This window comes from Propithecus coquereli, unplaced genomic scaffold (assembly GCF_000956105.1).
Source record: "Propithecus coquereli isolate 6110/MARCELLA unplaced genomic scaffold, Pcoq_1.0 Scaffold249, whole genome shotgun sequence".
NCBI lineage: Eukaryota > Metazoa > Chordata > Mammalia > Primates > Indriidae > Propithecus > Propithecus coquereli.
The window spans coordinates 62,064-71,307 of record NW_012148052.1 but is presented as its reverse complement, the minus strand read 5'-3'; positions in this window follow the sequence as shown (position 1 = coordinate 71,307).

Genomic DNA, 9,244 nt, shown 5'->3' with positions numbered 1-9,244 from the left:
TCACCCCACAGAAGGCCTAACATGTGGTAGATGCTCTGTAAATGATAACTGCATTTCTTCGTGGTCCTCCACACACAAGACTAGTATCCAGGTCCCAGCTATGTGAGCAAATACCCTGAGAAGTCATGGCCACCATCAGTTTCCACCACCCCAGATGTCCACCCTCTGTTCCTTCTCCCCACGACAGCCAGCATCACATTCACTCTTTGAGCTTCTTACTGGCCCTTAGCTCTATCTCAGCCTAACCCCTCTGAACCACGGTTTCTTCAAGGAACAGGGAAAGGACATTGTCTCTGAAGAGGTGTCACATGCATTGCCGGTACTTAGGGAATGGAGCAGTCCTGATGCTCCCTCAGGGTTACTCCCCCTCTTGGCACCAATGTATCTGACCCCCACCCACATGTCCCCCAGTCTGCTCATTCTCCCTCAGAGCACCATGAATGAGTCTTCACAAGAACGTGCGTCTGCGTTCCATACCTGACATGGTTTGTTGACTTTGGCCAAAAGGACAGCACACAGTTTGACCCTCCTATGTGCCGGGCACCTGTCCAAGACCTTCACAGATGCTGTCTGACAGCTGTCAGGTGGCTGGCAGACAACTATCTTTATTAGATCCCTGCCTTTCACCAAAGAGCCTTTGTAGGTCATGTTATCTCTCTAGGTTTGCCTCAGTTTCCTCATCTGCACAAAAGATAATGGTGCTGGAGCCAGGTGGTCTTGAAGGGAGAGAAGCCACATGGCAGGATGAGAAGGGGGCGGGTTCAGAGACAGCTGGTTCTGCTTGAACCCGGCTCTCACTCTGCCTGCTGTGTGACTTGGGCTGATAGCTCAGTGCCTCTGTTTCCTCAGCTGTAAAAAGGAATACAAATAACTACTTGGCAAGCCACATTCTTCCTGTGAAGAAGCAATCCAAACATGTCAGAATATTTGACATTGGGGCCTAGAGTGAAAAAATGTGCTGCCGTTTCTCACTTTTAATTTTTTACACAGAGCCAATGAATGGGATTTTTCTTAGGATCTGATGTTTAAGAGTGTGTAGCCTGGTTGAACCGTGAGGGCAGGCTGTGGTCAGGGGACAAGCTGTTTGCGAACCAGTGAAGTCTACCCTCAGATGCTGTTCCACAACCAGGACTCAGGCTCCCTGATCCCTGGACCCCATCACCCCTCCCTGACTCTCCCGAGAGTGTACAACAGCCTCTACGAAGTACCTGGGAAACACTGGCCGACTCTCAGGCGCTGGAAGCCGAAACCCCATGTGAGGGAACAGGAGCAATGTCATTATCTACCATGACGAGCCTGGATTCTGTGTCTCTGTTTGGGCCAAAAATATAGAAGTCAGCTTTTGGGCTGTGCCTTACAAAATGCCTTGACACCGCTTCTTTCTTTGAGCCTCATGGTGCCTCTGTGAGAAGTACAGGGTAGGGACCGTCATCCCCACCTTATAGATGGGGAAGCCGAGGCTGAGGGAATGCGTGAGAGAAACTGAATCTCACACATGCTCAGCAGAAACAGGGCTTCCCCTGTGCAGCAAAGCCAGAGCTCAGCCAGTCCGAGCCATCAGTTTACTGACATGTTCTGTCCTTGATTCTTAGGAGAAAAAGGCAAGTCATGAGGGCAACAAATCTTGTGTTGGGTTCTGTTTAATTACATGTATATATGCACACAGATAAGTGCACAAACGCACGCGTGCACACACAGACACGCACGCGGTAACCTGTGGCATCTGTCAGATCCATCCAGTCAGACCAGTCAGAAACGTGGGGAAACTCCTTCAGCTCCTGTCTTACCCCCCTACATCCTATCTGTCCCCAGGTTCCTTTCCTGCCACCTCCAAAATGTCTCTCCAGCCCATCCATCCCTCTCCAATTCCACTGCGATGTCCTGCTCAGACACGAGGCATCTCTCTCTCACCTGGTCTCATCTCAGTCCTCGCCCTGGACCTCCTGCCCAGCCCGTTCTCTGCACTGGCCTTCAGAGTGCTCTTTCTAAGACAAAAACCTGACCGGGGCCCTCCTCCATGGCTCCCTTGTCTACAGGGAAAAGTCTAAGAGAGTTAGACCGATACCCTGGCTTTACCCCTTTTTTTTTTTTTGAGACAGAGTCTCACTCTGTTGCCCTGGCTAGAGTGAGTGCCGTGGTGTCAGCCTAGCTCACAGCAACCTCAAACTCCTGGGCTCAAGTGATCCTTCTGTCTCAGCCTCCCAAGTAGCTGGGACTACAGGCATGTGCCACCACATCCGGCTAATTTTTTCTATATATTTTTAGTTGTCCAGATAATTTCTTTTTATTTTTAGTAGAGACGGGGTCTCGCTCTTGCTCAGGCTGGTCTCGAACTTCTGAGCTCAAACGATCCGCCCGCCTCGGCCTCCCAGAGAGCTAGGATTACAGGCGTGAGCCACCACGCCCGGCCTGGCTTTACTCTTTAAAGCCAGCCTGGGTTTTGGTTCCCAGACTCCAAGGCAGGTTAATGGGGTTGATGCTTGAGAGAGATCTGTTCAAGGGCTGACAGAGAAAGCATCACAGAGGCCTCAGAGGCCATCGCCAGACAGGAGACAGGGAAACGGATTTGTGGTAGGAAGGAGAGGGACTCCAGGTCACAATGGGAGTTTGTGGCAGGGTTGAGACTATGGCCCAGAGCAGCTGGCTCCCAGCTGGCCAGCTCCTCAAGCTCTGTCCCAGCCCAGGGCAAGTCCCAGATAACTCGGAAATTCTGCAGGTCAGACACATCTCCACTGAGCAGCTGGGCTCCACTGTGCACAATCTTGCTCTTTCTCGTCATAATCTCCTTACTCAATATAGAGCCTGGCGCCTGGTGATACCCATAAATACTCACTGAGCTGTCCACGTACTGGGAGACACTGGAAGCCAGAAGCAAAGAGAGAGGAATGATTACATTCTCTTTCTCCCTATGCTTTTATCTTTCATTCCCAGAGGTCAGGAAAGAATTACCTGTGTCTGCAGGTCTCACGTCCCTCAGGAGAAACCAGGGCACAAGTGAGTTGTGGGGAGGGTTGGAAGAATAGGCACTGAATGTCATGAGTCTTTCACCATGTACCTGTCCCAGCTGATAATAATAATTCCCACAATAACAGCGCATTACGTGCTAGGCACCGCACCGTGTGCTTTACATTCAGGATTTTATTTCCTGCCCATAACCTGGGTGATGGGGAAAGATTTAACAGCAAATACAGGCACTGTCCAATCGGATCAGACACCTGCCACAGGAAACAGGTAAAGCTGTACCAGGAAGCCTGTGCATAGCTACCCTGTGAGTGGGGACTGTTACTATACCCACTTTACAGATAAGGAAAGTGGTGACACACCCAGCCCAGGGCCACAGCTGTGGCTGACGCGGAGCCTGTACTCATCACCACCAGGCAGCACAGACTCTCTGAGCGTCTGTGGCAAGGATGTGGTTGGGCTGACCGGCTTGCAGACGGGTCCTCTCCACCCCACACCACGTGAAAAGGCGCAGGAGGAGCAGGAGTCATGGCCCAAATACGGGATGAGTGAAGCTGGGGCAGGCAGCTGATTGAGCCCAGCAGATGGAGGTAGGGGACAAAGCCAGCCTTGTTCCTAAGGCAGCTGATGCACGCTGCAGCCTCCCAGAGCATGTTCAGCGAATGATGCTGCCCCAGGCTGTAGCTCTCCAGACCTGGTCCTCCCCTCCAGGGTGAGGAGGGCAAGCCCAGTCCTCTATAGAGCCTCTGTGCCTGGGAGGGCCTGCACTCAGGTGGCCGGGGCTGGGCAAGAGTCCTGAACCAGCAGGCTTGGAATCGTACTCTCATGTGCTCTGGGCTGCAGGGCCCTCCCTGAGCCCTCAGCAACACCTATGATCTCACAGTCTGCTCTGGACAACTTCAGAGATTCACCAAACCTGGGTTTGGAGGCTGTCCTGAAGTTGGTGACTAGGAAACCCAGCTTCTCTGCAGCCTCCTTGACAAGGATGCTCCAATGCTGTTCATATGGCCCAGGAGGCTCACTCTCTTAAGACAGCTTAGGTGGCTGTGATTCTGCCCTGCATAAAATCCTTTCCTGTACCAGCTAAAAGCAAGTGCTGGTCCCTTTTGAGGTTGATGGCGAGTTCTCTAAAGCACCCTGTGTCCGTGGTCTGCTCCTCCCCCTGCCCCCCTCTAACCACACTCCCCTCTCCTCCAGAGCCCCAGCCTGTGTTACACTGCAGTGGCCCTTACCTGCCTCACCTTTCCTTAGGAGGGGATGTGGGGCTGCCTGGGTCGCTGTTCTCCTCTAATACTCCCTTATCGTCCTGATCCCGCCCATAATCCCCAAGCTGGACCCTGCTTCTTGTCAAGATCTCTAATGCCAGACAGCAGCCCCAGCAGACACTCCCCACTGACAGCCATGGATCACCCTGCCCTTCTGCTCAGCAGCTGAGGACCCCAAAGAACAATCTCTGGGGAAATGACTGGTGCAGCAGAAGACCAAGGGATTTGTAGTCATATAGACTTGGTCACTGTGACCTAGGCAAGTCATGTAGCTTCCCAGAGCCTGCCTTTCCTCTATAAAATGGAGCTGTGTTCTGTAGATCATAATCGCACCAGTATTTAATTGGGTTTTTTTTGAATGATTATTATGGGCCAGACATGTGGTATGTATTATTAACAAATCCTTGCAGCACTGTTATCCCCATTTTACAGAGACAGAAATGGAAGATTGGAGCACTAAGCAGCCTATGCGCAGCTGGGATTATGAACACAGTTTGGTCTGAACACACTGGTTAGGGCTGTGCTCCTAACCAGTATCCCACCCAGCGTCATGACCCAGGACAAGCCAGACCAGAGGCAGGGAGCCTTCCAGAGTCTGAGCTGTTCCTGAGATCTCTACCTGAGCTGCAAGGCGACAGAGGCTGAGGGGAAAATAGGGAGTCTTGGTTCTCGGTCCAGACGTTATTCCACTGTGGATTCCCTATACCTAGGATAATGTCCACTAGATTCCTCCTTGTTGCTGAATTACAAAAGTAATCCATGCTCATTGAGAAAATTAATAAACACTGAAAGGTAGAAAGAAGAAAAAATTACCCTTTAGGGTAATTACCCACACAGCAAAGAAAATTTCCATTGTGACTTCTTGATATTTGTTTCTGATTTTTTTCTATGCTGAAATGATAGTGGTTTTTTTTTTCTCTCTCACCCAGTTGATATCACACTTTAGATTCAATTTTATTGAGATAGATACTAGATGGTTGACTATCCATTTCCCCCTTTTTTGCCAGTGGAACCATGTTATTAGTTACAACATTTATTTGGAGTAATCAATATGTCATGAGCAGTCCAAGCTCTCCCTTTCCCAGAATCCCTTTCAGCAAGGGCAGATACAGAACCTGGTCCCATCCAGTGAGACTTAAGGAGAAACTCCACTTGGGAGTTTTTGTGAAAATATTTGTTTTCCTAACAAAAGAGATAGTGACTACGAAAAAAAACCCATGCCTCAAACCCTTTTTCTCACCATGAATACAAATGTAATGTTTGGAGTTGGGCAAACTCTTTGCGACTGTGAGGAAAAGGCTCAGAGAATCACAGTGGTCTCCTACTAACATTAGTCCGCTGTGCACTAATACAAGTAGCCACTTACCTCAAGACATTTTGTTATGTGAAAAAAAAAAAAATCCTGTATATCTCTGAGCCACTATTAGTTAGGTTTTCTGTTTTTTGCAGGCAAATCCTAATGAATCAATTATTGTGCCTTTTAAAAAGATTTAGTATTATATGATAACCAATTTACCTTCCACTTGCATATTCTTTATAACTATTATCTTCAAAGAATTGTTCACCTATTGTTGGACATGTAGTTTTGATTCCATTTTTTTTCTATTAGAAATGATACCAAATTGGATATCACTGCAATGTAGTAAAATTTCCTGGTCCCAAATAATTATTGAGTTGAGTTAGAGTTATAAAATATAGAGATACCAGTTACAGACTTTGTTCCCAGCCAGGACAAAGTAACAAGAATCAAAATTATTTTCCCATTTAAATAACTAAAAATCCAAACAAAATATGTGAAATAATGTTCTCCAAGACACCGAACATCAGGCAACAAAGACAGTGGTCTATGAGATACGGGAAACTAATTTAGTGAGCCCTACAATTTCCCCAAGTTGCTGCTTAGAAAGAGTAACCAGGTTGTGCCGTGGGGATTGAGGACACAGAGGAGATTAGTGGTCTCCCTGGGTTAAGGTGATAGAGTTGGGAGTTGAGAGAGGCCAAGGTGTCTAGAGTTCATGGAGCAGGGTATTGGGAAAATGAAAGCTGCTAGAAAAAAGAGCTCCAGAGATCTGCAGAGGGTCCCACTCGAGTGTTCAGTTGAGTACTGATCAGTGCATGTGTGAGAGGAAATTACTGGAGGATGGGGAAGGGAGGAAAGAAGGCGGGGAAAACAAGTGGAAGGCTTAGTGGGAACAAGCCTCAGAGCTCATATAGGACCAGAGGTATTTCCTGCCCCTGCTAGCCAGACTAAATGCTGCTCTGGTCTCACCTCATAAAACTTAAAAGCAAAATTCAAAAGAGTCAAAATGTTTACAAGTAACCTAACTTCATTCCAGAAAACCCTCAAGAATATTTATTAAGAATCCAAAAAATATCCAACATGTTGAATCAACAAGGTAAAATTCAAATGTCTGACACCCAATAAAAAATTACCAGGAGTGCAATGAAACAAAATGATACAACCCATAATGAGGGGGAAAATAATTCAGTTAAAACAGACTGAGAGACCAGGTGCGGTGGCTCACGCCTATAATCCTAGCTCTCTGGGAGGCTGAGGCAGGCGGATTGTTTGAGCTCAGGAGTTCAAAACCAGCCTGAGCAAGAGTGAGACCCCGTCTCTACTAAAAATAGAAAGAAATTAATTGGGGCATGGTGGTGCATGCCTGTAGTCTCAGCTACTCGGGAGGCTGAGGCAGGAGGATCACTTGAGTCCAGGAGTTTGAGGTTGCTGTGAGCAAGGATGACGTCACGGCACTTTAGCCCAGGCAACACAGTGAGACTCTGTCTCAAAAAAAAAAAAACAAACAAAAAACAGACTGAGAAATAACACATATGATAGAATAAGTCAACAAGGATATTAAAGAGTCAATATATCTATATTCCTTATGTTTAAAAAGCTGCAAGAAAGACTGAAGAAACACGAAGAATACAAATCTAAGACCTACATGTAATTGTGAAACCATATGTAGATGAAAACTACAATGTGTTAGATGAAAAATGCACTGGGTGAGATTAACATTAGATTAGAGATTACAGGAGAAATATTAGTAATCATAACAATATTATAACAAAAACTAACCAAACACAGAAAAAAAGACTTTAAAAGTGAACAGAGTATCAGTGAACTGTGGGACAATTTCATGTGTCCTAACACATATTTAATAAAAGTTCCCAAATGAGAATAGAGGGGAAACAGAAAAATATTTGAGAAAATAATGGATAATTACTAATTATATATTAATATTATCACATATTAATTATATCAATTATAAAATTTCCTAAATGTGATTAAAACTAAAAGTCCACAGATCCAAGGCAAGCTAAATTAAAAATAAATGTGAAGAAAATTATAATAAGATCCCTCATAATCAAGTTGCTTAAAACCAGTACTTGTCTTAAAAGAAGCCAGAAAAAGACACATAACATACAAAGCACCAAAGGTAAGAATGACAGCTGACTTCTCATCAATGATAATGGAAGCAAAGAGACCATGAAGTAATGTCTTGAAGGTTCTGAAAGGAACCATCAAAGTAGAACATTTTACTCAAAGAAAATATCTTTAAAAAATCAAGGTGAAAAAAAGAATTTTTCAGACATCAAAAGCTGAAAGACAATGAGAGAAATATATCTAGAAAATGTCCAAAATTCAGAAACTAAAAACACACTTCTAAAAAACCCCTATCAATCAAAGAGGAAAATAAAAAATTAGAAAGTATTTGGAACCAATGAAAATGAAGACACAATGTATCAAAATTTGTGAGATGTAGTTAAACAGTAATTTTTCTTTCTTTTTTTTTTTTGAGACACAGTCTCACTCTGTTGCCTGGGCTAGATCTAAACAGTACCCAGTGAAAAATTCATAGCACTAAAGTATCTATATTAAAAAAGAAAAAAGATCTCATAGCAATGACCTCTACTTCCATCTTAAGAACTAGATAAATAAGAGCAAATTAAACTCAAAGTACAAATAAAAAAGGAAACAATAAAGATTAAGAAATCAGTGAAATAGAACCCAGAAAAACAATAGAGAAAATCCATGAAACCAAAGCTAATGTTTTGTTTTGTTTTTTCAGAAGACAAATAATATTGACAATGTTGTAGCCCAACTGATCAGGAAAAAAGATAAAAGACAGATGTCAAATTTCAGGAACAAGAAGGGTAACATCACTATTGATTATATAGACATTAAAAGAATAATAAGGAATATTATAAATAAATTTATTTCAATAAATTAGATAACAGATAAAATAGATGAATTCATTGAAAGACATTAACAAAGCTCCTATGAAAAGAAATATATAATCTGACTAGACATATATCTGTTTTAAAAATTGAATGTATAGTTAAAACCCTTCCACAGTGAAAACTCTAGACTCAAATGGATTAACTTGTGAATTCTACCAATCATTTAAGGAAGAAATAATTAAAAGTCTGCACAAACTTTTCTAGAAACTTTCAGAGGTGGGAACCATTCCCAGTTCATTCTGTGAGGCCAGCACCACTCTGATACCAAAACCAACAAAAAATATTACAAGAAAAGAAAACCATAGGCCCATATCCCTCATGAACACAAATGCAAAAATTCTTCACAGAATTTTAACAAATTGAATCCTACTGCACCGTGGCCAAGTGTCAGGTGAAGAGAGACAGAGATGTATGCTGGAATGAAGACGGGTTTCAAAGGGCCACAGGTGTGGGCTCAGCCCCATCCGGACAGTTTCCTGGCTGTCTTACCTCAGATGAATGATGATGATGATGATGATGATGATGATGATGATGATTTCTCCCATTTCTTTAGCACATACTATGTTCATGGTGTCCAATGCTTAAAAACCACATCTTACTTAATCCTCAGATCATGAGAAGTTCATATTATTATCCAAATTTTTCAGTTTAAAAAACTGAGCCTTTGTATACACAAGGAGGGCAATGCGCACTACCCGAAGGATGGACATATTTGAAACACGGACTTCGGTGGGGGGGGAACCAAGGGCAACACACCTAACCTAATCATCTGT